Source organism: Arvicanthis niloticus, chromosome 8, assembly GCF_011762505.2.
Source record: "Arvicanthis niloticus isolate mArvNil1 chromosome 8, mArvNil1.pat.X, whole genome shotgun sequence".
In the NCBI taxonomy this organism is placed as follows: domain Eukaryota; kingdom Metazoa; phylum Chordata; class Mammalia; order Rodentia; family Muridae; genus Arvicanthis; species Arvicanthis niloticus.
In genome coordinates, this window is record NC_047665.1 from 81,323,838 (window position 1) to 81,351,433 (window position 27,596).

Consider the following 27,596-nt stretch of genomic DNA (forward strand, 5'->3'; position numbering starts at 1 on the left):
CACCAGACTTTCAGAGAACTGCAACTAATACCCTTTAAAGTATTCAAAAACTAGTGAACCTCTGGCCTCCTCAATCATTTATATACATGTATACACTCATGTATATACATGGGCACATATATGTACACATACACACCAAAACAATCTAATAAGTCTCTCCATCTCCCCTGATTTTTTTCTACCACTCCTATTTTCACTCACCCCCTTCCTCCATTTCTCTTCCAGAGTCCTCCTTTGTCCTCCTCCCTGTCTGTCCTCTCCTGCCTCTTTCCTCTCTCCTGCCCCTTTTCACTTATTTACTGTAGCTTTCAGCACTCCTTGCCACTTTCCCTACACATATTTCCGTACACTCCTCGCTAGCTCCTTCCTTAAAATCATACAGGGACCTGAAAAGGGTTCTTGGCCCAGCGGAGCTCTGTAGAGACAATCTCTTGTGTACTGTACAGAAACGTCACCTGCCAATAAAAAGCTGATTGGCCAATGAACTGAGGCAGGAAATAGGAGGTAGGAGTCCCGGTAGGAAGAGAGAACTCTGGGATTGAGCCAGGCATGGGAGGAGATTCAATAGATCCATGAAACTGAGAAGAGGTGACCAGCCACGTAGCACTCATAGAATAGAATAAAAGGGTTAATTAGGTTATGAGCTAGTCGGGGAACAGGCCCAAGTTATGGCCTAGGCATTTAGTCATATGAAATTAAGTCTCAAAGTAATTATTTAGGAAACTGGGGCGCAGGTGGAAAAGCACATGGATACAGAGCCCCTCGCCAAGAGTGAAACTAGGACAATGGTAGAGATCCACAAGGGCAGGAGAAAGCAACAACAGGGAAGGAACAGCAGACACAGAAGGCCACATAGACACAACAGCACAGGAGCACGGGCAAAGCCTTTTCCCCTTACCTCATCCTCGGTGATATCTGCACAGGCTTTCAGAATCTCTTCCTCGGTGCCACAGCCAGCTTGCATTGCCTTCCTCTCCTTGGCACATGCTCAGGTTGACCCTACTGTTTGCTAGGTGACTTCTGGGTGAAGGAATGGGCAAGGAAAGTACTGAAGAGGCCAGGAATACAACGGCATGTTCATCTGCAACCTGACTGAGGAATGCACCGAGGCAGAGCCTGCTTCCTGCAACACTTCCTGCGTCTGTGTGTTCCAACCAAGGAGTAAGGTCCAGAGAGACCAGTGCAGCTCTAAGTAAAGCTGGAAGTCTGGAACCTGGGGCTCCTGTGAGCACCTCTTGTCCCTGACAGATGATACTATGAAGGTATCGAGTAGGGAGTGGTTGGTAGTAGATGTCACCTGTGAAAACAGCTGTTCTCATCAGAAAGAAGAGGGACAAAGATCCATTGATATACTTCACTGTATAAAGCACGATCAAGGAGCATACCTCATAGGATATATTTTGTTGCAAGAATCTTGTTATATAAATACTTACATTTTACTCACAAAGAAACTGAGTTTGAAAGTTGAACTTGCTGCTAAACCCAACGGAGGTAAAAATGTAGAAGCTGGATTATAGGCTTCATTGTACTCAGCATCTCTGTACCTGGCACCTAATAATCTGTCATCCCTGGGTGCTTTATAACCGGAAGCAAACATGTAGCAATTGACATTACAGCACCAAGAGTGGACCTCACAGTACTGTGAGGCAGTTGATATCAATATTGGCTAATGTGATCGCTTCTCACAGTAGGTATACAGGTGTACAGAATGAGAAGGCCTGCATGTATGCGAATACGTCCCAGAGTAATACATGCCATAGGTTCAGAGGATTCTGTGGCCTGGATGTTTAACTAAGCACCTTAGTCATTTGAGGAGTTCTAATGGGATATCACAAACTAGCATTTTTATATCAGAATTCTGAAAGCCTGGAAGTTCAGGATCAAGTCATGACATTTGACTTATAGAAGAGGCTTTCTTCTTGCCACCTCACAAGGTGGAGGGGGTGAGCCAGTAACTGGCTTTTATGTTATGATCCAGTTACATGCACATGTCTGATCATATCTCAACATACAAATGTAGGGTGACACTGACATCCAGATAAATAAGATCATAGTATCAGATTTAGTCTACAGTCCCGAAGCCAAGGACTAATGCATGGCAGGCAAGAGTCTACCACTGAGCGACATCTACCTCTTGATGCAAGAGGACCATAAGCTGCTCCCTCTGCATAGGCGGAAGGACAGAGAGTAAAGGCAACCTTTTCCAAGCTCAAGCTCTGGAGCAGTCAGTGGTGTGTGCAGTGGGAGGTGTGAATCAATGCTCCCTGGGATGAGGTGGGCTACACACTAGAAACCACCCTACAGTGTTGGAAAAGTGTGGAGATTGACGGTATCTGCTTCTAAGCAGAGGACTTTCCTGTCAGATTAAAATGGGTTGCAGGCACAGAGAATAGCAGAAGACAGAAGGTAGCAAGGCAATTCAGTAACCCACAATCAGGGCAGCAAAGCCAGAACCAAAATGGCAGAAGCAAAAACAATAAGGATACAATTAAAAAAAATAAAACGACTTGAAGACTAAGTACATGGAGAAGGAGAAAAATCTGAAGACAAAAAGATTTGGGACATTAAGATGAGCAAGAGGCTCTGAGGATGGGTGGGTGGGGGAGTAATAAAGAATAAGGCTGGGACAGGGGACAGCTACAAATTCAGACATTTACTTGTCAGACACGTCATTCTACCCAGAACCCCACTGGCATGGGGCTTGAAAGATAAAATATATACACACGGTGACAACCAGCGCACAGCTACATATGGAAAAAATGAGAAATGCTGTGGTGTAAACTCCGCTCCAAAATGCTAAGACTGCATTTGTACAAGCTGCGAAGTGAGGCTCGGCAACTTCTACATTCAAGAATAAATTGAGATAATTCTCTTCTTTCATCTGTCCTCTTAATCCCTCCTCCTTTCTCCTTCCCTTCCCTCCCCTGAACCTCCACCTTACCCCTGCTTTCCTCCTTTTCTCTGCCTCTGCCTCATGAATTTTCATGCTCACACTACCTAGAAATCAAATGGAAGGTCTCCAAGACCTCTGGCAGGCTCTACCTCTCTCTCTCTCTCTCTCTCTCTCTCTCTCTCTCTCTCTCTCTCTCTCTCTCTCCATACACACACACACACACACACACACACACACACACATATATATATATATAATATTCTTGCCATACCCAGTTCTCCCAGTCCTTTTTTTTTTTTTTTTTTTTTTTAGGCCTGGGAGGACTGGGGGAAGAAGGCAGGCTAGACACAGAAAGGGGAAGACATGGCTAGTAGTGAATACACTAGAATGAATTCTGAGTTCTGATGTCTTCCTCCAGACCTGTGGTATGTGGAAACAGACGGTGCAGGTTGAGGTGAAAATAATTGGTTCTGCCAGAATCCTTGCCACCTAACAGCACTGGGGTTGTGTCTATTATGTGTTTATTTTACAAAATCAAAACCCTGAAGAGGAGTCATTAAAATATTCTAATTATTTGTAGCAGGTATTCATTTTTCTCAATCCCTATTAAAAGGATGTATGCAAATGTGAAGTGGTTCTGGCTTTCTCCTGGGCCTGCTGCCTGCTACCAAGCCTCACACGTTTGCCTTATAAAAATGCGTTAGTTGGGTTCCTTTAAAACTTGTTGTTTTGTTTTTAAAGTGTTGTTCTGCCATTTCCATCTCAAACAGGCAAAATAATTAATTAGCTGCACAGGGTTTTGTGCCTTTGTGTGTTTTCCTGCCTTTCTGCACCAGACTGGCCAGTCAGTAGAGGAGGGTACATGGAATGAAACTGTGAGAGGCGGCTATTCTCATAGGAACCACTCACAGATAGGTTCATATCCCGAAGGTTAGCTAACTGAGTGAGGCCCAGTCAGGATTTCACACTACCCTGGATTAATTTTTAATCTTTTCCCAAAATCATCAAAGTCTTCACAATATATTACCTACCCCAGAAATATCCCTAGAAGACAGGCAAGAGAGCCAGGGGTAACTAAAAGGAATGGTTAGAACAGCCCACACTGGCTCCAGGTCTGTGGATCTCTAGAATTTCAAAGAAGCCCAGTAGAATTCAGAAGGGGAGGCTCCGAGGGAGGGGCTAGAGAGAATGTCAGCCTATGGAGGTGGATGGGTGTCCCTCATAGATGTGCATGTCCCAGTGTCCTACTTTATATAGCCACTGCTAATAGGAAGCCAGGCTCCTCTCCTGCTCCACTGCAGGTTCCTAGTCGGGTAGGAAGCACTCATTTGGCTTCCCATTCCCACTGGGCTGCATATGAGAAAGGAAAGGAAGAAGGAAATCAGATGGCTCCCAGGTGCGAGGTCTTGCAGGCTTTCCTGCATCACCACATCCTTATCAGTGGTCAGTTTCTAACTGTCCACCAGGCTTGTTTCCTTGCTGAACACCCTTAGCCAAGTGTACCCAGAATCCCAAGTAGTAGAGAGTCAGCATTCATTTTATCCTGTCCTTTATTGATGGGTCATTTTTCCCTCTTAAATCTCATCCCTTTAATAGAATTTCAACTACAAAAAGACTGCAGGAGTCTCCTGGGGAGTTTTTCTTTTTCTTTTTTTTCTTTTTCTTTTTTTCCAGACCTGTGGCATGAGGCCTTTCTTCTGTTTTAATATCTGTCTCTCCCTCCCACTTGCAGAAGAAGCACATCTTTGCAGCTCCACTGTCCTGCGAATTTTTAGGAAGAATAAGCCCTTCAAGTGTCCCTTTATCCCTGAATTCATTGTCCATCAAAGAGCATCCTCTCCCACACTGCAAGAAAAACACTCCCCTGAGAGACCTCAGCTTTGCCCCATGGTCCTGCTCTCTCCGATGCTCCTCAGTTTCCCAAGTTCCCAATGGAGCAACTGTGGAACCAGCAAACCATCCGTGTTTTAACAGAGTCAAGATCTAGGGGGTTACCTGGAGACACTAAGACCTTTTAGAGATACTGGGGTTCAGGCCTCTGCTATGTTCAATAATTTTAATTTGGTGCCTGCACCAAGGTTGGCAAACATGGTGACTGACTTTGTAAATGGCTGACATTGAGACATAGAAGAGAACCAATGAATGAGAGCACAGGAAACTGCCTGAAATCTCCTGGAAAATTTAATTTTATAAAGTGTAATAGGTAAAAAGGTAAAATGTTCTCCATGGACCAAAAAAAAAAAAAAAAAAAAAAAAAAAAAAAAAAAAAAAAAAAAAAAAAAAAAAAAAAAAACCTGAGAGAAGAGGAAGGAGAGGGAGGGAGGAAGAGAGGGAGGGATAGATGAGAGATAAAGAAAAGGAAGAACCCTCTGTGAAAGGTGAGAAAGAAATATCTAAGTTCCTGGAGGACAGACATTAGGCCAGGATAAATGGCAGTGAGTGAATGGTATTGTTCCTGCTAACTATTGCCAAGTCAACACCATTTAGTTTCCCAAAATTGATGAGCAGATTGTACATTTTGTATGAAAATTCAAAATTCTAAACAGTGCTTTTAAATGACAAATTTGGAGTACTCACACTTCCGGATAGTGAAACTTACTGTAATGCTATAGTTATCAAGGCAGCATGGAGATAAAAATATAAATCAACGGAATGGAAGTGGGAGTCCAAAAATAACTCCTTATGTTTTCGCCACGCAACTTTGGCACAGGTGCCAGTTCACTGGGGATACAGTATCCTACTCAACAAATAGCACTTGAATACGTGGACATCTAAAACATGAACTCAGACTGCCCCAACATCCTCCAATTAAACCATTCCACATGCATGTGCAAAACAGTCTTTTTGTGTTGTTCAGTAGGATAGTAAATTTCTATCCATAAGTAGAAGCCCTAAAACAGATGAAAGATTGAGGCACATCTTGGGGATGAACTTTCTAGTCAGATAAGGAAGTGATGGTGAAAGACCCTGAGAAAATTCAAACATAAGCAAAATGAGCATTGTCAAATGGAATGGGAGAAGACAGGAATGTGTCACTTCAAAACTCAGTGCCACTAAACTCTCTTATGTACTTGTTGCTTTGGACCCATCACATCTATGAATTATGAAAAATTATTTGTAGAAATTTCCCACAATGAAGATGGGCTTTCCAAATTCTTACTGAGGTGTTGTGGCCCGAGCTGCCCCACACTTGGGGGCCAGAAATGTTGAGAACTGCACTACCCCACGTTTGGGGGCCAAAATGTCTCGGACCGTTCTGTCAATGTTTGAACCCACACTGCCCCAGGCTGCTCAGGTCCGCAGGTCAGGGTTCAGCAAGAGAGAGAGTGAGGACGGACGTGAGGAATGGAGACCAGACAGAGTGTGATTCAATCCCGTTTATTCTTCAGTCTCTCTTCTTAGTCTAAGTCCCAAGTCTTGAGTCCCTAGTCCCTCGTTCCTAGTCCTTAGTGCCTCCAAGTTCTTTTTCCAAGTTACTTCTTCCAAGTACTAAGTGCCTAATTCTCTGTTGCAAGTGTCTAACCTAATTCCTAGTTCCAAGTTGTACTGCCTAATGTCTAATAACTAACTCTCTGCTCCAAGTTGTACTGCAAGTTGTACTCTAAGTTGTCTCCAAATTGTTCTCTCTAATGTCTAATAACTACTCCCAAGTTGTACTCTAAGTTGTTCTGTCTTAATGCCTAATTCCTATTCCAAGTTGTACTCTCTAAAGTGTCTGATTCTCTGATCTCTCTTCTGTCTGCCTCTCGCCTTTTATATGTCTCACTTCTAAGCCATGCCTCTAAGTCACGCCTTTAATTATGCCCTTAGGTCTTTTCTCTAAATCTGATCTCTAAGTCACACCCTTAAGTCACACACCTTTAAGTCTCACACACCCAAGAGAAAATCCTGGGTATCTAAAGCAAGATGTTATCAGAGTGTGCTCAGCTGTTGCAGGCTAATGTAATCAAGTCTCTTATCAGGGTATTTGGCTCAAGATGGCTGCAAGGAGATAGCTGCCTTCTGTCAGATCCCCACACTGAGGTTTTATCAATTTTCACTTCAAAGACTTTACAGGCTCTGTGTTAATTTCATATATATATATATATATATATATATATTCTGTTTTACTCTGCAGAGATCTCCTTTATCCCTGCAAATATGTTAAACTCTTCTTAAATCTTCTCACTGTCTGAGTCCTCTGTGTTGTCTCATATAAAGGCATCTGGCACTTGAGATCTTCTCCTGGCTCATTATTTTAAATGTTTATCTTATTTGTGTGTATGTGTGTGTGGGGGGGGGGGGGGGGTATGTGTGCTGGTGCCTTTGGAGGCCAGAAGAGGGTGCTAGATTCCTTGGAGCTGTAGTTACATGCAGTTGTAAGTCATCAGATGTGGATGCTGGGAGCTGACCTCATGTCCTCTGCAATAGCAGCAAGTGCTCTTAACCACTGAGCCATCTTCCCAGCATATTTATATTGATTCTTGACGATTACAACATTCTGTGTGCAGCCAGGAATCAGGAGCCTAATCTACATTCATTTTTTTCCAGTAAGGCACTACATACCAATCACAACCCTCTAATCTAGTTCCTCAAAACATAAATATGCACAGTAAAATGCCTGTTTTCTAGTCACAAACTAGTTAGTTTGCAAAACACTTAAAACATCTCCTCTGAATCACCAGTAATCAGCATGGCTGTTAACAAAACATTTCCTCATTTGCAGTAGTATCTCCACCATTCAATCCATCTTCTTATTCTTTTTGCTTCTTCCCATAATTTCTTTAAACACTTGTCAACTTTCTGGAGCACATGTATTCCAACACTAAGCTAAGAATGAACAGCCCTGCAGAAGCATGCTCAGTAAAAGTGCACAGTGACATGGGATTGCTCAGACAAGTAGAGTTCTGAGATGCCTTTCAGTGGTATCCAAAGTGAACATCATCTTTGCTAACACTTGTCAAGCCTTCAAAAACCACTACACACGATTTCAACAATTGTGTTTAGAAAATAACTTATTTTCTCTGAAATCTCTTTGCTAAAAATTGAGTTTAGTTTGATGGGTATAAATATAAATTTTCCCCATATAACTTTGGATGAAAAGTGTGATGCTAAGAAGCTTATGTATTCCATAAAGTTTGGCTAGGAAGAAAACTTCCCACCAGAAAAAAAAATGAACTAAAAGAAAAATTCTACAGCTACACAAGGACATTTCCTAGTTTCATTTACATTGGTCTAATAAATGGTGAGATTGGTCTATTTATATTTATTGTAATATTGATATGATCAAACTTGCTTCTTCTACATTTACATTTTGTTGATCTCACCCTTTCCATATTTCAATCTATTCCTACCTTTTAAATAATAGTATTTACTCTTAATTCAGCAAAACTTTTACCTCATTCTTGTAGACTTTGGAATCCTTCCCAACATATAAAATATTTATATTAGCTTAGAAGTTTTACTATAAGTCATCATGAAAACATTCCCCTGAAAAAGAAAAGGAAAAGAACAATAACACATAGGCATTTCTTTGCATTTCATTTACATTGATATATTCTGAATTAGTTCTCTGTTGGCATTAAATATTTCAGCCAAAATTGCTTTCAGTTGAAATCTCCAAAAGACAGACAAAGCCTTGTGTCTCCAAGAAACTTATTCTGTATTCATATTTGGACAGTGGTTTGGCTAGACATAGTTTGAAAATAAGTTATTCTTAGAAACTTTAAAAAATAATGTTCCAGAGTTTTGATTTCCTATCAAGAATGGAGATAGGAAAGCTCACTCCACCCGTGCAACAGTGACCACATGAGAAAATGCAGCTGAAGTACTGAGTGCTCATAGAAGGCGACTGGGCTGAGTCTGAGAAGAGTATATGCCTACAGGAAAGAAGAGACCCAGAAACTGGCTCACCTGGATCAGAGGCTGTAAAATAGAATGCAAGGGACAGAAGAGTTGTGTTAGCTGGCCAAGTCTCTAGGTCCAGAAATGGAAGTGTCTTGCATTCTTCCAGTGTCTTTATTTACACTTTCTACTGAACACATACCTAAAAGACTGGAAGCCACAAGTGCCACCAGTCCCCTCCCTCCTCATACTACAGACACAGATGTGCACTGAACCACTGATATACCCACAGGTCCAAGTCAAAAATAATAACATTAATTGGTGAGGTACAAAACATGGCCTGGTGCACCTAGGCTAGGAGTGCATACTAGGGAGGAAAGTTAGCAAAGGCCCAGAGATACAGTGCCAATATGGAGCTTGATAAGACCAAAAGAATGCTCTCTATTCCATGGGTAGGTTCTCAAGTGTGGACACATGTTGCAAGAAGCAAACATCCCAGGATCATGGCACATAAAGACCTCAGGCTATAAAGTGCCACACTTTGAAAAGTATACTCTGACAAAGCAGCCCACACCCAAAACACAAATTATTGCCATGGAAACTTGAAGTCTTTAAGTAATATTTGTTCCTTTCATTTATGTCTTTTATTGAGATTTTATTATGGAGGACTTTTCAAATATAGGAAAACCAAGCACCAAAGGCCTTCTCATGATGGAATATCTTGCCATGTCTGTAAAACAGTACGATGTGATTATTACAGAGGTCCCCATGAAGTCTGTGAGCCATTAAGTATAACCATGGCAACCACAAAACTCAAATCCAAGCCAATCTAAAGCAAGATTAACCCAAGATGCTACTTTAAAGTCTTAGCAGAAGGAAAGTCATCTTGTTTTTAGGAATGAAAAACAGCTACTTCAGTCCCCAGTGTCCTTCACAAGATGTCTGCCTTTCAACAAAAAAAAACTATAAAGGCATACAAAGAGGCAGGAAAAAGCAGTATCCCGAGAGAGCAGGAGCAGGTCCAGAGAAGATGTGTGTGTTGCAGGGTTGAACAAACATCTGAACTGGCATATTAGGGGCTCCTGTGGCAACAATAAACCAGATTCAAGACTTGCTGAGAGATATCAGAAGGAGATGTAGCTGTCAGAATCAAATGGAAATTCTGGAAGTGAAAAAAGAACCTTGGCAATAGAGTCAACAAGAAAAGAAAGAGGAGGGGAGGGAGGAGAAGGTGGTGGAGGAGGAGAGAAATAAATATATTTTTTAAGTAAAATATATGAAGTATGGGAAGGGGGAGCTGTCAACATATTGTTATAAGGTTTCTTACTGATTTGTTTGTTTTTGAGACAGGGTCTTACTCTGTAACCTCAGCTAGTCTGGGACTTGCTTTGTAAACCAGGCTAGCCTTAAAACTCACAGAAATCTATCTGCCTCTGCCTCCCAAGTATTGGGATTAAAAGTGTGTTGTAAGGGTTTTGTTTGGGTTTTTTTTACAAAGATTTTTTTCTTTTATTGCTTTCAAGATCAATAAAATGTATCAAGTGAGCTACAAGAATTACAGATCCTTGGGTTTGTAATTTTCAGCAATGAGGATGTTTCTTATTTATTTATTTATTTATTTATTTACATCCCAAATGCTGCTCCCCTTAGTCTCCCCTTGTAGAGTTCCTCCTCCATCCACCCTCCCCTTTGCCTCTGAGAGGGCAGCCTTCCCATACCCCACCCCACCCTGGGGGATCAAGTCTCTCTCTACATGATTAAAAGCATCCTCTCCCACTGAGGCCTGACATGGCAGCCTTCTGCTATATATGTGCTGGGGGCCTCAGACCAGCCCGTGAATGCTATTTGGTTGGTGGCTCAGACTCTTGGAGCTCTCAGAGGTCCAAGTTAGTTGACACTGTTTGCCCTTCTTGTGGGATTTCCAGCTCCTTGAGACCCTAACTCTTCCATAAGGGTCCCTGACCTCTGTCCAAAGTTTGTAGGTATCTGCATCTGTCTCAGTCAGCTTCTGGATAGAGCCTCTCAGAGGGCTGCTATGTTAGGCTCCTGCCTGCAAGTACAAAATAGCATCATTCATAGTATGAGGGATTGGTGCCTGTCCATGGGATGACTCTCAAAATGGGCTGGTCACTGGTTGGCCATTCCTTCGGTCTCTGTTCTATCTCTGTCCCTGCATTTCTTTTAGACAGGACCAATTTGGGGTCAAAAGCTTTGTAGGTGGGTTGGTGTCACCATCCCTCCACTGGGGGATGCTGTCTGGCTGCTAGAGGTGGTCTCTTCAGTTTTAATATCCCCAATGTTTGGGCATTTTGACTAAGGTCGCATTTAGCTTCTTTGGGTCTGTGGAATGTAGCATGGGTATCCTGTATTTTATGGCTAATATCTACTTATAAGTGAGTACATACCATGCTTGTTCTTTTGGGTCTGAGTTACCTAACTCACGTTCATCCATTTGCCTGAAAAATTCATGATGCCTTTGTTTTTAATAGTTGAATAATATTTCATTGTATAAATGCACCACATGTTCTTTATCCAGTCTTCAGTTGAGGGACATTTGGGTTGTTTCTAGTTTCTAGCTATTAAAAATAAATCTACTATGAACATAATGGAGCACATGTCCTTGGGGTATGCTGTAATAGCATTTGGGTATATGCCCAGGAGCATCAGTATGGCTGGGTCTTCAGACAGTATTATTTACAATTTTCTGAGAAAGCGCCAGATTGATTTCCAGAGGGGTTGTACAACTTTGCAATCCCAACAGCAATGGAAGAGTGTTCTCCTTTTACCACATCTTTTTTAGCATGTGCTGGCACTTGAGTTTTTTTATCTTAGCCATTCTGATTGGTGTAAGGTGAAATCTCAGGGTTATTTTGATTTGCATTTTCCTGATGGCTAAAGATGTTGAACATTTCTTTAAATGCTTCTCAGTCATTCAAGATTCCTCTGTTGAGAATTCTCTATTTAGTTCTATACCCCATTTTATTGGGTTATATTTTTTTTTGGCTGTTTGGAGTCTAACTTCTTTATATATTTTAGATATTAGCCCTCTGTTGGATGAAGAGTTAGTGAAGATATTTTCCCAATCTGTAGGCTGCCATTTTGTCCTTTACCATACAGAAGCTTTTCAGTTTCATGAGGTCCCATTTATTAATTCTGAGCCATTAGCTCAGAATTATGTGGTGGGCCATTAGCTCAGAATTAATAGTGACTGAGCCATTGGCGTTCTGTTCAGAAAATTCTCCTGTGCCAATGCATTCAAGGCTGTATCTTAGTTTGTCTTCTGTTAGATTCAGTGTGTAGTTTACCTCCCTTGGTTGGAGTTTTCCTTCTAGCATTTTCTGTAAGATTACATTTATGGATAGATATTGTTTAAATCTGATTCTGTTTTGAAATATCTCATTTTCTTTATCTATTGTGTTTGAGAGTTTTGCTGGGTGATTTAGGTAGACATCTGTGGTTTCTTAGAGGCTGTAACACATTTGTCCAGGCCCTCTAGCTCTTAGAGTCTTTTTTGAGAAGTTGGATATAATTCTGATATGTCTGCCTTTGTATGTTACTGGGCCTTTTTTCTTATAGCTTTTACCATTTTTTTCTGTAGATTTTGTGTTTTGATTATTATGTAGTGGGCAGATTGTCTTTTCTGGTCCAATCTCTTTGGTGTTCTTTAAGCTTCTTGTCTGTTTATAGGCATCTCTTTCTGTAGACAGGGGATATTTTTTTCTATGATTTTGTTGTTCTTATCTTATACAGATGGTGGTATAATTTTGTCTGAAAGTACACCATGATTAATTAAAGATATTATTGTATACTCTAGGGAAATTACTTTTTTAGGTTTTAAGAGAAATAAATTAAGTCAATACTGTGCCTAAATGGCATGAAAGTTCACAATTACCCCTGTGAGGATGCAGAGAAGAAATACTGGAGGAAAAAAAAAAAAACAAATTAAAAACCAGTGGCTAAGCTGAAAAGCCTATACTCCACAAAACTCGAAAATCTAAATGAAATGGATACTTTTCTAGACAGATACCAATAACCAAAGCTAAATCAAGATCAGGTAAACCATCAAAATAGTCCTATAACCCCTAAAGATAGAAGCAGTCATTAAAAATCTCCCAACCAAAAAAAAGCCCAAGGCAAGATGGTTTTACTGTAGAATTCTACCAGACTTTCAAAGAAGAGTTAATGCCAATACTTCTTAAAGTATTCCACAAAATAGAAATGGAGGCATTCTGCCAAAATTCATTCTATGAAGCCACAGTCACTGTTTCCTAAACCACACAAAGACTCAACAAAGAAATAGAATTTCAGACCAATTTTCCTAATGAACATTGATGCAAAAAATACTCAAGAAAATACTCACAAACTGAATCCAAGAACAGATCAAAGACATCATCCCATAATGAAAATAGCCATCATACCAAAGCAATCTATGGATTCACAGCAATCCCTATCAAAATTCCAACATAACTTTTCACAGGTCTTGAAACAATTCTCAACTTGATATGAAAAAACAAAAAACCCAGGGTAGCCAAAATAATCCTGAATAGTAGAAAAACTTCTGAAGGTATCATCATCCCTGACCTAAAGTTTTACTATAAAGCAATAGTAATAAAAACTGTATGGTACTGGTATAGAAAAAGACAAATCAATAGAAACTAAATTCAAATATAACAATAACCACATTAAAGATGAAATCATAATGATTCAGCATTTAAAGCACAGAGATTGCCAGCGTGAATCTTGAAATGACAACAATGAGCACATAGCCTTGTGTTTACCTGCCTGAATCTTACATTAAATATGAAATCAAAGTTGGTTTAAAGCGAACCAGCGGTGGCGTTTGTCTCTGCCTGAGTCTCATGGGAGAAAAAAAAAAAAAGTTGGTTTAAAATGACAGTAATAGAGCTGGGAACATCCACTTTCTTCCCCACCAGGATATACAAGGTACCTTAGCATCCTCAAGAAAAAGCCTAGTATAGAGAGAATCTCATTCCCTCCCCCTCAGCAAGAAAACTTTCTACCACACAGAGGCCCTGAGGGTGCTACATGATGGGTATCAGTAGAAAAACATAAGATCCTGCTTGGGTGCTACCAGGAGAAGCCTTGTACAGAGTATGGGCTGTTGCTCTTAGCCAATGGGAGCAAGATAATATAAGTGGAGACCACCTGGGGACCCAAAACACCTAATCTAGGGAGATAGTACACAGTGGCTCCCAGACCAGGTCTCAGGCTATGGGGAAAATGAAATGTCAGTAATAAGGATAAAAATCTCCCTTTCCAACTTTGGGAGCAGTGTCAGCCCAAGCCAACAAAAGCAGTTTTAAATAAGATCCAGAACCTTACACTGGGCATGGTGGCACACGTCTATAATCCTGAAGGTTAAAACTGGCTTCATGAGTTCAAAGCCAGTCTGAGCTATATAGCACAGAACTGACAAAAAAACAGATCTTATTATATCATTTGAAATGCTTCCATTGGGGAAAAAAAAAGTCACTGGTCATACCAAGAACCAGAAAAGTCTCAACTGAGTTCTTAAAAAGAAATATTACCAATTGGTGCTAACACAGGAGTGACAGGCTGGTAAACCGATGGGCTTTAAAGCAGAGAAAAGGAAAATAAAAAAAACCATTTCAACATGCAATAACAAAAATGCTCGAAACAAATAAAAATATCAAGTTTTACGGAAGAAATAGAAAGTGAGAAGAAGCCACAGGAAGATTTAGAACCCAAAAGCACAACCAACAGGAGCATGTTCAGGAGGCAGACTTTGTGGCAGGAACAAACACAGCAAAGAAGGAGGGATTGAAAGATAAGGCAGTAAGCGTTTACCCAGTGTCAACAGCAAAGAGAAAACAGGCGGTACAAAGCAAAGAGAGCCTCAGTAACCCGTGGGACTTATTACAACAGGAATGTCAAAATCTAACAGTGTGCTATCAGAGGGCAGAAACAGACAGAAAAGAAGACAGTGCTGAAAAAGTACTCAAGGAAATCACTGATGGAATTTGGCAAGAGGCTTAAATCTATACGTGTAAGAACTGGGAAATTCCAAACCAGTATGACTTGAAAGGAGCCCAAGCTAAAATACATCATGGGCCAGTGAGGAGGAAGGCTCGGTGGATAAACAGAGCTTGCTGCCAAGCCTGATGACCTGAGTTGGATCCTAACGAAGAAACTGATTCCCACAAGCTGCCCTCTGATCTACACACACACACACACACACACACACACACACACACACAGGTATACACACCATGACATGCATGCACCTATACAAATACACTCACATACACAAAAACTAATAAAATAATTTAAAATACATCACAATCAAACTGAAAAAAAAAACTAAGGCAAGAAATGTAGTGAAAAGAAAAGATTGTCACCACAACTACATGTAGGAAAGCGATTTAAATGATTGTAGATTTATGAGCAGAAAACATGGGCACCAAAATTAAGAGGCACAGAGTGTTTCAAGTGTGAAATGGGAACTGAGAGATAAGGAAAGCTTTGTCAAGACACAGGAGATAACACTAGTCTGCAAATCAAGAAGCGGGCTCAGGAACCACCCAGTTGACACCTTCATCATGGCCCTCTAGCCTCCAAGACTGAGAGGTGGTTTTCTGTTGCTTCTGCTGCCCAGGTTCGACAGCACTGTCAAATTAATGCATCCAAGAACAAAATTCAAAAGGGACAGATTCCATTCAACCGTTTCTGCCACTTCCTGCACTATTAGAGAAGCACTAAAGTCTACAGCCCATGGAGGGATCGTTTGGTTTTGGTTCTTTTGTGATGATGTGTATTTTTAAGGCTCCCAATGGAAATTATGTATGAACAGACATCCAGCCAATGCATATATAAGGCAGATCCCGTGCATCTTGCTGACAAGATGATTGCTAGAAATATTCTGATTCTGATTTAATCTCTACAAGACCACTCAACACCCACTCCTGAAACTTGGAGATCTGAAAGGGGTGGCAGCTAGAGGTTTGCCTTGAGTCTGGGAGGACACTTTTGACTTCAATTTTTGAGCTGGGAATAATTGACTTTGAATGTATCAGAGACACGTGGACCTCGGGATCCAGGGGTGGAATGGCTTGTCCTTAAAGGATCATTTGTTAGTAGCTTCATCCTTGCTGCAGTACTAGAGAGTGTCACCCTGTGAAAAGTCATTCCCCACTCCTCCTGTTCTTGCTTCCTGTCTGGAGATGTAATTTCTTCCTACAACTTTAGTTCCCACCATTGTGATGACTCAGTCTGTGGTCTTCACTAGAACCACACTGCTGTTTTAGCCATGAATTTATAGAACTGTGAACTAAATAAACCTTTAAAAGGAAAAAAAGAGAGAGAGAAGGGGAGAGAGAACGAGAGAAAAGGCATCAACCTAGAATTCTAAAACTGTTGAAAATACCCTTTAGAAATGAAGAGAAAAATCTCAGATGAAAAAAACCTAGAAGAAAGAGTCTGAAGTAAAAACCCTGGAGTGGCTAAAGGCTCTTACCTAAACAGAGAGGAAAGTTGGAATGCCATAAAGAAAAAAACATGTTAATAAGTTAATAGATCTCATCTTTGTATCTCATCTATGTTTAGTAGTTGAAAAAAAAAAAAAAAAAAAAAAAACAACTCTGACTCATGTGATTCCAAACATAAACACATGGAGTATTACAACAATTGCATTTCAAATGCCAAGAACAAGGGATACAAACAGAAGGGAATTTGCAGACTTGACTGAAGATCAGCCATCCTAGTGGACTGTGACAAATTTTCTGTTTTCCATTCAAGTACCAGTTTTCACTCTGAAGCAAGTATCTCAGAGTTGACAAGTGGTATTTGGGACCAGGTAATTCCTTACTGAGCCAGGCTCCTGTGCCTTGGGAGAATCCTGCAGATTCTCTGGCCTGTGTCCATGGTACAGGAAGCATCCACTCTCAGCTGAGAGAGTAAAAGTGTCTCTGTATACTGCTGAATATCCCCTGCTGGGGGATCATGCTGCTTTTTTGGTCCCTCTATGTCTATGGTCTCTTCTCTTTGGGGCTGTAGGATGTCCCCATGCCAGCTGGGTGTCTTCCCAGCAAATAGCTCCCTCTGCCTTGTCACTGCAGCCAATAAGACAATAAGCCAATAAGACAGCAGAAGGATGGGCCTCCTCAGGCCCCTCCCAACCAATCTGTAAAAGTCAGGTCTTAAACTATGCCCCTCCCCCAGGAGTGTGAGGAAGGGAAACTATACAAAGGAGGTTATTGGCCATCAGCCTGTTGGGACTTGTGGCCCAGCCAGGGTCCTGAATGGAGTGAAGAGCATCCTGCTGGCTCATCAGTCACTAGTCATTGTCAATCAAACTTCCCAGCTCCCAGGGCTGGGTGCAGTCAGCAGAGCCAGAAACCCTGTGCTGGCCAGCTCCAGGCATCAGCTGATGGCTGTCTCATCTGGGCAATGCACAGGCTTCAGCTCCCCTACATTTAATTGGTATTAAAGATTAAAAAGCAAATTACCAAAGCAATCACACAGAATCCACTTGTCTATATCTCACTACGGCTCCCAAGCAGTTTGATATTTACTGTCAGCTGGCATTTAATTACTCAACCAGATTTCGAGGCTGTAATTGACAGAATGCTGAAGACTAATTCTTTAAAAGGACGGTTTCCCCATACAAGAACACTTGGGCTCAGAGGTGATGCGGTTTCCCGTTCCAAGGATCAGGCGACAGCACCAAAGCAGATTGGCTCCCTCTGGCTCACCCCTCTAGACGGTTCTCCAGTTGTCTTTGGTCCTTGTGCCTGCTGGAGTTGGTGGGGGAAAGCCAGAGGCATTGCAAATGAAGACTACCCCATTCTCAGGCACCAGATCCAGCACTGCCACAAATCAACCAAAAGCCCACTGGGCTAGAGAGGGACCTGCCCCTGAGGCAGAATCTCTCAGCCCACAAAGCCACGCTGCTGATGAGAGCAAAGGAAGCTACCCCGGTTAGAAGCAGCATTGAAGGGGTAACAGCTACTACTGGCTGCTTAGTGAATTGTAGCTGCACATTGTAAAAAACACCTAGTTCAACCTCACTCTCTAATCTTATGTCACCATTTACATTGCTCGGCATCAGTGATGTCACGTGTATTTAATAATTTAAACATTTAAAGTTGCATTGGACTTGGCTGCATAAAATACAACAAAAGGCCAGTGTGGATCTAAGGAAGCCTTTCAGGTGGCTGCTGGGAACTCACATACTGAAGGCAGTGCTGAGGGCAGAGGAGAGAGCATACCGCTAGTTTAGCCACAGTTTTGAGCTTCAGCCGAGGGCCCTTTTCAAACAAATAATACTGGTGATATAAATAGAGCAAGTTTTCAAAAAAAGAAAAACAATTTCCAATCATTCTGAAGTCTCAGTTAGTGATTGGTCAAGGTCGGAATGTATAAACTCGGTTTTGTTTGCTACCTGTTGTTTTGGTTTTCAGATTTAAATGTTTAAGCTCGAAATGGGGCAAAACCAAGGTTTTTCCAAAGAAAGATGGTAGGAGGAGAGAAACCCTGACTTCGGAGGAGTTGTTCCCTTTCAAACTCTGTGGTGTGGCGCTGCAATCGGACGCTGTGGCTCACCCCTCTACCCTCTCTGTTTCCGTGTTCCGCGCCAGGAACCCCAGGCTCTGAGATTCGGTTGCAGATATATCTGAATCTATACAAGGCCAAACCATCTAAGCCCGGATGAAAGTTTTTGTAAGCCAGATTTGCATTCATACCCACCTGGCTTATGTGGCGAGGGAGACAGACCAGGGCTATTTTTAAAGTCTCATTTAAATCCAGGAGCTGCCGGACGCAGATAGCATGTGCTGTGGCTCAGGGCTTGCGATGCAGCTGTCAGTGGCCCAAGCAGTGCTACACGGCGCAGATGCTCGCCGTGCAGCCCAAGTCGAGTAGATTCAGTATCTGGATTCTCTCCAGGCGTTCTGCTGCTGCACAAGCAGCCAGGCTCTTCCCCTGTTCTGCTTTCCCTCACACAGCTCTCCCAGAGCGCTCTTCTTCCAGACTTTTCCATAGACCACGCCCCCTCTTTCCATACCAGGACAGCTTATGCACCTTTACACATAGATGGATGTTGGCTTCTTTGGGGGAATCAATAAGAGATTTTATTGATTCCCCCAAATAAAAGACTGCAATGTGGAACTCTCTACCATCACTTTATATGTGGCGCATTGTGTTTGTTAATGGGAAGGTAAAGGCAGGTACCATTTTCCATTGACCTGCTGTTGCCCCAGGGATCTCTGAACTTCAGGCAGGAAAGCTCACTCTGCTTTTGCTCACAGAGTACCCCAGGTAGTTTGCAGTCTTAACTTCAACGCTACCAGGCTGGCACCCTAAAAACCACCATAGCCTTCATACCTCAACAAAGACTATTCACTGTAGAAATAAAAAGAGTTCATGTTAATATTCATTCATTGATATTACAATCCCAATAATCATTGTCCTTTTCAGACATTTCCTTCCAATAGTTGGCTTTAAATTTTTTATTTTTACACATTATGATTACACGATATATTTGGTTTTGAACTTTGCATTCATCACTTGATGTTTGACAGGCGTTTTCTCATCGCAAAGCATTCAAGAGTTTTATTTTTAAGTGGAAACACAGTATTCCTGCAGCCAGATGCCCTTCGTTTATTTAATCATTCTCCTATTGTTGGGCAGTCAGGTGGTTCTGTCTTTTTTCATTATGATGAATAACCTGGAATGAACATCCCTGGATAGCAATCTCTGCCCCTGTCATTGATTGCATTTGTAGGCTTCTAAGAGTGGAGTTATTGAGTCAAAAAATATGAACATGTTAAAGTTCTTAAAATAAATTGCCAAATTTATATCTAGAGCTTATTTCAATTTGTTCACACACCAACATGTATTATCTTCATTTTTCTAAAAAAAAAAAATCTTTAATAATCTGATAGCCCTAAGATTGTGTGTAGTCAAAGTTATTGATTGGCTCTTTTGTGATTCTTCCCACTGTTCCAATGCTATGAAAGGCCATTCTCATTCTGAAGACCGGAAAATAATCATCTAAATAACATTTGTTCACGGATTTATTTTCTTATGCTTAACTCTGTAATCTATATGACATTAACAGGCTGGTGGATCTCTTCCGGGGGAAAGGCTCTCCTTACCTCATAGCTTCAAGCTCCATGTGTGTCTTCTTCGTGTTTGATTTCTCACCTTTTCCAGGTTTACTCCATTTGATTCCCTTACCCTAAGGCAAGTAAATGTAAAAGTCCAGTCTGCATGGGAGACAGACTCAGCCTCCTTCTCTCTTTAGATAAGCACCAACCTCCAAAAGGGGCTCCGTCTGCCCTTCTCATTTGCCCTGTAGCTTCACAGTCAATTTAATGTTTAGTGTGCCCAAGGGTTAAACCCAAGAAAGCCTACCTCACCAAGGGCAGAATGTTAACAAGCCTGGCTTCCTAACAGATGGAGGTTCACATTCTCTGACCCGTGTTACTCAGTCTGCGTGTAGTTAACATACAGTCTGCCTTACATATCCATATCCTCTAGTTTAAAATGAAAAGTGTTTGTACCAAAATACAGACTGTCTTCTTGTCATTATTCTCTCAATAACACAGTAGAACAACTATTTATGTCATGTTTACACTGAAGTATCTTAAGTGATCTGAAGATAATTTGAATTATCCAGGAGGTGTGTGCAGATCCTGGGAATCAGACTCAGATTATCAGTTGTGGCAGCAGGTACCTTCAAATGCTAAGCCATCTTGCTGGCCCCTGCTATCTGTTTTTGAAGTCTGTGATGACATTATTCACCTCCATTGTCAGAAGAGACTGAAGGCAGAGGTCCCCAGATTTTGCTGTATATTGGAATCATCTGGGGAGCTTGTGAAATGGCAATCCGAGGACACATTATATACCACCAGTTAAATCAGGCCTTCTTGGGGGGGGGGGGGTGAATGTCAGCCATATAGTCCAGTATTTCCAGTGCTTTTAATGTAGAGCAAAGTTTAAAAACAATTGTAGGGAAAAACATCTGTGCCAAAGTCAGGAGGCTGGGAACAGAAGATGCAATGGCAATTCTTCCTCTGCCCCTCACGACTCATTTGAAGAACAGAAGCATATTAGTGCCTGATTGTTGCTTCCTATGTTAGGTTTATACTAATAAAACAAGGTCTATTTCATAGTCACATTACACAAAAGAAATGCATGGAGTTTCTCCCATTTGTAAGTCTTACAAGACAGTAAGAGTGTGTTGATATAGACCTGAGGCTTGTTTCCCATGGGGTAAAACGATGGGACAGACAGTGCAGGTGCAAACCAACTACAAACACAGACTGAATCACAGAAGCATGATCCTAAGCCCTCATAAGAAGAAGAAGCCACCACTGAACAGTTGCAATAGGTACTCATTTTTTATCGATTCAAAGTATAATTTTTTAAAAATGGGAATTTTTCCCTTTCATTTATAACATTTGCAGAGTTTTGAACTCAGGCCAGACTATAAAAAAAAAAAAAAAAAAAAAAAAAAAAAAAAAAAGCCTAGAATTTATATAGCATGTTTCATCTCCACCCCAGCCCCAAATGTGCATCGGCTGTTTTAGCTTTCCGTGCCTCTCTGTTAGAGCATTCGTGGGAACAGGGACTATCTAGACTTCCACAGCCCCTGATGCCCTTGTTATAATCCAACTGAAAAGTGTCTGCTGCAGAAAGGGACTTAGGCACAATGCCCTAATGCCCTCTCAGAGTTGCAAAACCTGCCCACGCCCTCCATGGTTTTGGTGCCCACATAAAGATTCCTTTTCTGAGCCCTACATAGCTTTAATGCCAGATAGGCTACAGTTCATGGTTATCTTTTATAGCCCAAAGGCATTCCCTTGTCCTTCTGTCTTTTGAATGACTCCAGAACAGCAACACCCTAGACAGTGTTCTGCTTTGGACTTTACCTCTCTGCTTCTACCTCTATGCATCCCTGCTCCAACCCACCATCCTCCTCCACTTCTTGAATGTCTTCAGGTAGACAGTATCAGCTGAACCAGCTCCCCTCTGATGACAGCTAAATTGGCTTCGCCTAGTAACCAGTCCCTCTTTGGAATTTATGTCACTCTCTGCCACACACTGTGCTGTCAGATGGCACACTAGTGGCGAGACTTCTAGATTCCCCATATTCTTTCCAGCCATTCTCTACACAGGACAGAAGTACAGTTCAGAGTCTTCTTCAAGCCTTTCTCTCCTCACTCACAGCCTGCCCTAAGTGAAAACTCACAATTTTCCTCTACAAAGCTATCGTTCCCTAGACTTTCTCCAAAGCTTCAGGTCTGTATCTTTGCTGGCTTCCAGATGTACTCTAGTGACCATTCTGGGGTGGGGGTCGAGGTAGGGGTGGGGTGGGGGTGGGATTTGTTGCAAAGACTCCAAAGCCAAATGCTCTCACTTTCCCTGGTATTCTTGTAAAGCTCTTGTGACTATGTAGATCTCTCCTTCAATGGTCACCAGAAGAAAAGTGGTAATAACAAAAGTAAGGTAGTAATCAATGACAACAGGAATCTGTGGCATTTGTCAGGCACACATTTGAAGCCAGGCACTAAGCTGGAACTCAAACCTGCATCTCATTTATCAAACAACTAGTCTTCCAAACAATAGAAGCATCATTTTACATCTGTGCAGGCTGAAGCCTGAAGGATCTTTGCACCTTGCTCTGGGCAATGCAGTTAACATGTAGACTCTGTGATCTAGAATCTTCTTTCTGTGCTACATGCTGGTTTCCCCATTCCTCTTCCAATGTTCTCTGAATACCATTGAGTCAGAACTCAGCAATGTCCCCAGATGACTTAAACCAACCAGAATTCAAACCAAGGATAGGCTGTGGTTGTAGTTGGAACTGTGTTTTCTCCACCTCCATGAAAAGAGAAAGAAAAAGAAGAAAAGAAGGAAGGAAGGAAGGAAAGAAAGAAAGAAAGAAAGAAAGAAAGAAAGAAAGAAAGAAAGAAAAAAAGAAAGAAAGAAAGAAACCTTTAATCCCAGCACTTGGGAGGCAGAGTCAGGTGGATTTCTGAGTTCGAAGCCAGCCTGGTCTACAGAGTGAGTTCCAGGACAGCCAGGGCTACACAGAGAAACCCTGTCTCGAAAAACCAAAAAAAAAAAAAAAAAAAAAAAAAAGAAAAGAAAAAAGAAAAAAAAGAAAGAGGAAAGGAAAAGAAGACAAAAACCAAAAATAAATGAGCCTCTACACTGGAACCATAATCCCCAGGGATTAAGAATTTACTTGGGGGAATGTCCTTTCAGAAGTAACCAAGTTAAGATTAGGTAACTAGGATACAATCTAATATCTAATCCACTATGACTAGTTGTCCCATAAAAAGGGAGAGTTTGGACATAGTGCTTCACAGGCAAATGTCACCTGAAGATGAGAGTTTGCCATCCACCTTGAGAAAGACCCCCACCAGCATCTAGCAGAGAAGCTGAGAACAGGAAGCATGCAGTAAGACCTTGGGCCAGCAGCATCTTGATTTTAGACTTTGCTCTCCACAGCTGTGAGTCAATAACTGTTTCTGGTTCTAAGTCATTCAGATCATAGCATTGTAGCAATAATGCAGCTGACCCCAGTCATCTTAGGTGACCACACTTGAGAGAGGAGCTGCCCAGGACATCTAAAATGCCATTCCCTTCCCCAACTGGTTATTGCCACCAACTGATGACGGTGAGCATCTTGCAAACATAAGGAAGGGCAGATCCCAAAAGGTGGCTCTTGACTTCTAGACCCAAAGCCTGGCTCACACCTGAAAGCTCCTTATCCTTTGAGGTGTGTGTGTGTGTGGGGGGGGGGGGGGGGGTGTCTCTGCTTATCAGTTTGAAACTTGGTTATAGCAGAAACTGCAAAACTAGGGGCTTTGGGAGGTGAAACCCTGCCTATGGTGGTTTGAATAAAAGTGACCCCCATATGAAACACCCCTCCATTGCTGGTAGGAATACAACCACTTTGGAAATCAATTTGGTGGTTTCTCAGACAACTGGGAATAGTTCTACCTCAACACACCCAATTATGCCTCTCCAGGGCATATAGCAAAAAGATGCTCCACCATACCACAAGAACACTTGCTTAATTATGATCATAATAGCTTTGTTCATAGTAGCCAGAAACTGAAAGAACCCAGATATCCCTCAACTGAAGAAGGGATAAAGAAAATGTGGTACATTTACACAATGGAATATTACTCGGCTATTAAAACTAATGACATGAAATTTGCAGGCAAATGGATGAAACTAGAAAAGATCATCCCGAGTGAAGTAACCTAGACCCAGAAAGACAAACATGGTATGTCCTCACTTATGAGTGGATATTAGTCATAAAGTACAGAATAGCCATGCTACAATCCATAGACCCAAAGAAGCTAAGTAACAAGGAAGTGAGAATGCTTGAATCTCACTGGGGAGGGGAAATAGAATAGATATTAGAGGAGACAGTCTGGGTGGGGGAGGGAGAGAAACAGGGAAGGAGGGATCAAGTGTGGGAAAAGAGTACAGGGAAAGAGAACTGGAATTGGTGAGGAGGCATCTCTGTGAAGAGCTAGAAACCTGGGACAATGGAAACTCCCAGAAATCTATGAGGGTGATGCTAGCTAAGACTCCTAGCAATTGGGGCTATGGAACTGAAATGACCATCTCTTGTAACCAGGTAAGACTTCCATTGGAGGGATTGGGACACCAACTTAGCCAGAAAATTTTTGACCCACAGTTTGTCTTGCTTACAAGATGTGCAGGGTTAAAGATGGAGTAGAAATTGGGGGACTGGCCAACCAATGACTTGAGATCTAAGCCATGAGAGGGAGTCCACCTATGACACTATTAATGGTATTATTCTATGCTTGCAGACAGGAGCCTAGCATTACCGTCATCTGAGAGGCTTCACCCAGCAACTGATGGAAACAGATGCAGAGACACACAGTTAAACATTAAGCAGAGCTTGGGAAATCCTGTGGAACTGAGGATCGAGGGGGAGTATTAAAGGAGCCAAAGGGGTCAAGGACGCCACAAAAAACCTACAGAAGCAACTAACCTGGGCCCATAGGGGCGCACAGAAACTGAATCTCTAACCAGAGAGCATGCATGGAATGGACCTAGGCCTTCCACAGCTTGGTCTTCATGTGGAACTCCTAACAGGAGTAGCAGGGACTGTCTCTCACTCTGTTGCCTGTCTTTGGATACCATTCTCCTAACTGGGCTGCCTTGACTAGCCTCAAAGGGTGGAGAAGTGAAGTACTTAGTCCTACTGCAACTTGATATGCCAAGGTGGTTTGATATTCAGGGGAAGCCTTCCCTTTTCTGTGGAGAAAAAAAAAGGAGAGGTGGATGGGGGAGGGGGAGAGTGAGAGACTAGGTAAAGAGGAGTGGAGAGCAGCTCAATCAGGATGTAAAGTAAGTTAGTTAATTAACTAAAAATGGCCACCATAGGCACATAGGGAGTGACACTATTTGGAGGCGTGGCCTTGTTGGAATACGGTGTGACTTTTTGGAGGAAGTGTGTCATAGGGTTTGGACTTGCCTTGAGGTCTCAGGTGTTCAAGACCCACCCAGGATGGCATCCTCATCCTGCTGCCTATAGATCCAGATGTAGAATTCTCAGCTCTTTCTCCAGCACCATGTCTTCCTGCATGATGCCATGCTTCCTGCCATGAATGGACTGAATCTCTGAACTGTAAGCCAGCCCCAATTAAATGTTTTTCTTCATAAGATTTTTTTTTATAAGAGTCTTTTCATAGCAATGGAACCCAACTAAGACACTGCCCACAAAATAGCAATGAACATGAGGCTAGGATGGGATTTGAAGAAAGTCTATCCAACCTTGAATATGCTATTCCAACCCTCACTGTGATGTTGTCTTATATTAAAGATTTGAGCATCCATGGCCTTACCAGCAAGAACAAACCTCCGATTCTGCTTATGCCTTTCTCTATTCCCATCTGCATCCATTTATAGCTCTATCCCAGAACCTTGACTCTAATACAAACATGAAGCTCTCCTTTTGAACTCTGAGATATGCCCTATGGACCTCCTGGACCCATCTTCTCTGCTCACTCTAGGCCACCTACCCACATGGATAAGCCCTTCTAGCCTACTACTCAGAACATGCTACACTTGTAGGAGGCTCTCAAGTTCTAAGCAAGCTTGGCCAAATCCCACAGTCTCTCCCAGTCTCCCTAATGGAGAAAGCCTTTTGTAAACCTCTACTCTAAGACACCGCAGGGACAGGTGACTGCAGCCCAATGACTTAAAGCTTTTACAAGCACTACAGATTTCTCACACCGAACTGGCTTGCAGTAGACCACTTAATGGTCCCAGTTCACAACTGTAATCTCCAAAGCAGGTCTCTTTTAATTCTGACTTGGATTCCAAACCATTTAAACGTCAAGGCAACAACTCTTTGCTTTGACACAGTGTGCAAATAATATTGGAAAATATTTTAATCCCTACGATGCATTCAATATTTCAAAATATTTTAATGCCTACATTATGAAACATTGCGTTAAAAAAAAAAAACCTAAAAATTCTGTCCACACTGAGCTGTGTGTAAGTAGTAGGGAAGGGGAGGAGGAAAAGGAAGAGGAAGAGGATAAAGTAAACACTGGGCTTATTTAAGCAAGAACTGGTTCTGCTTCTTGTTAGATAAAAGCAGTCATGTGTACGTGTGAGTAAAATGACTTTAAATACCTTACAAGCCACCTTAATAGCCCCAGGCTGATTGATTATCGTGTAATAATTATTAAATCATTTCATGTATTGTATCACTCACCCACACTAAAATGTGTATGTGCAGAGTCCCATTCCATCAGAAAGAGAATTAGCACCTCCAACATACTCGAGAGTCTGGTCAGTGTGCAGGTGCTGACTTACAAGGCAGGGTTCTGCTTCCTTCCCCAGCCCAATCCCTTTCCCACAAGTTGGCTGATACAGCTGTTTCTATTCTGATGGGGGGAAAAAAAGCTGGTTCCTATCAGCTATGCTGGGCTTGGCCCCAACCCTGCTGAGCCGCAGAGCACTGGGCTGTAAGAGCCACGTTGGAAGTGACTCCTTTGATGTTTTCAAAGGTCGGAGCATATCGGTCCCCTTTTGTAATGTCACTCGGGCTGTAGGCAGAGGATGTTTCAGTTGCTGGGGGAGCCAATTAGAGCCAATTATAACCCAACTAACCTCCCATGACACTGAAACTCCTTGTAGAACTTGCCAGCTTCTTGAAAAAAATAATAGTGTAGCTTCTGCGCCCAGCTCCAGTGTGGATGGAGCATGCCCAAATCCCAGATATGCCCCCAGTGATTCCAGTCACTGTCTCCTGTACTAAACACTGCAGTCACCTGGGCAGGTCTTTAATTACTGATACCTAGACTCTGTGCCTGCAATCCAGTTGAGATGGTCTGAGTAGCAGATCTAGATATCTGTCTTTTTAAAATATCCCCAGGTTGAAAAAAAAAAAAAAAAAAATGCCAGAATCTGACTCACTCAAGGACACAGCAGGGCTTCTGAGAAACCCAGCTTTTGTCTCCTTATCCATAATGACACACATATTTTTTCTGAATTATTTGGAGGCTGCTTTTATTAACTTTGGGTTATTATCGCATGGGTTTTTCTAATTTTTATTATTGGATATTTTATTCACAATTCAGATGTTATCTCCTTTCCCCACTCCCCGCCCAGGAACCCCCTATCCCATCCCCCTTCTCCTGCTTCAATGAGGATGTGCCCCCACCTACACCCACACTCCCACCTTTTCACCCTCGAATTCCCCACACACACAGCATCCAACCTTCATGGAATCAAGGATCTCCTCTCCCACCTATGCCTGACAGGGCCATCCTCCCTTATATATACAGCTGGAGCCATGGGTCTCTCCATAAGTGCTCCCAGGCTGGTGGTTTAG

At 42.1% G+C, this 27,596-nt stretch overlaps 1 long non-coding RNA gene across 1 annotated transcript in view; it reads left to right on the forward strand.

Moving 5' to 3' along the window:
- The window catches only part of LOC143443392 (uncharacterized), a 42,677-nt gene extending 17,261 nt beyond the window's left edge, over positions 1-25,416 (forward strand). The window contains exon 2 of the long non-coding RNA XR_013112346.1: positions 24,556-25,416. This is a non-coding gene — a long non-coding RNA (uncharacterized LOC143443392). The remainder of the gene's footprint in view (positions 1-24,555) is intronic.
- Positions 25,417-27,596: the final 2,180 nt, after the last annotated feature.